Source organism: Heterocephalus glaber, unplaced genomic scaffold, assembly GCF_053883595.1.
Source record: "Heterocephalus glaber isolate CG9 unplaced genomic scaffold, H.glaber_assembly_v1.0 deba00001472, whole genome shotgun sequence".
Classification (NCBI taxonomy): domain Eukaryota; kingdom Metazoa; phylum Chordata; class Mammalia; order Rodentia; family Bathyergidae; genus Heterocephalus; species Heterocephalus glaber.
In genome coordinates this window covers 73,562,588-73,563,534 of record NW_028258315.1, presented here as the reverse complement: position 1 = coordinate 73,563,534, position 947 = coordinate 73,562,588, and the positions used below count along the sequence as shown (strand labels likewise).

Genomic DNA, 947 nt, shown 5'->3' with positions numbered 1-947 from the left:
GTGGGTCTTTTTAATAAACCCAGGGATCTGGGAACCTGAAATTAGTGTTCCCTCTTAGTGACAGGGGACAGATAAGAACAGGAAGAGGTTTCACAGAAAGATTGCTAGGCATTTAGCCAATCTTCTCGTTAGCAAAGGAGAAGGCTTGTCCTGGACATTTTATAGTTTTCTTGGTGTCAGAAGTATGGCCACTTGTACATAATTTTAACCTTTATCTTATTCAATTGTGACTGCAACCTATGAAGTGCTTTTGTGATTTTTTTTTAGAGAGTGGGATATGAAGGTACTGTAAAAGGTTTTCTTTAATATATACAGGAAGAAGTAAAGACAAAACAGGTATAATTCCTAAATGAAGGAATTTGAAAATATTTCTTCTCTTTCGAAGCAAGCATGCAGATTGGCCTTTGGCCTTTCTTGCTTAGAATAATGGTTATTACCTTACTTTCCTGTGTTCCCATAGGAAGGAAGAAGCAACGCAAGAATAATGCTAATGGGATTTCATGGGCATCAGAGAATAGTGTCATTTGTAGATGAGCTTTTAGAAGAGATGAGGGAAAAGTCTTAGAAGAGATCAGGGAAAGGTTGGTATAATGGAAAGAGAGATAAACAAATCAGGACAGAGAGAAGCAGAAGCTGGAGGCAGATTTTGAGATTGTTCCTAGGATTGTTCCTAAGACAATTTTCCATGCTTGGAGAATGCTTGCTTTCTCTTTCTAATGTTTGGAGGTTTTTTTTGCAGGCTTAGAAATCTCATGAGACACGTTACTTAAATAAGAAACAAGATTCATACAATTCCTTTAATGCCCCCATGTCTGTTTTTCATTGGCTTTTAAGTTTCCTTTCCATTTGGCCTACTTGATTTCTTTTATATCCTGGGCACATAGAGAATCACATATATTTATAGTGGGCCTGTCCTATCTATATTTGAGTTTGCAGAAGAACATACC

At 37.1% G+C, this 947-nt stretch overlaps 1 protein-coding gene and 1 long non-coding RNA gene across 13 annotated transcripts in view; both read left to right on the top strand.

The window, feature by feature from the left end:
- The window catches only part of Rbms3 (RNA binding motif single stranded interacting protein 3), a 1,369,918-nt gene that overhangs the window by 77,537 nt on the left and 1,291,434 nt on the right, over window positions 1-947 (top strand). The window lies entirely within an intron of this gene.
- The window catches only part of LOC147826407 (uncharacterized), a 55,247-nt gene that overhangs the window by 27,840 nt on the left and 26,460 nt on the right, over window positions 1-947 (top strand). The gene's annotated exons all lie outside the window — the stretch shown is intronic.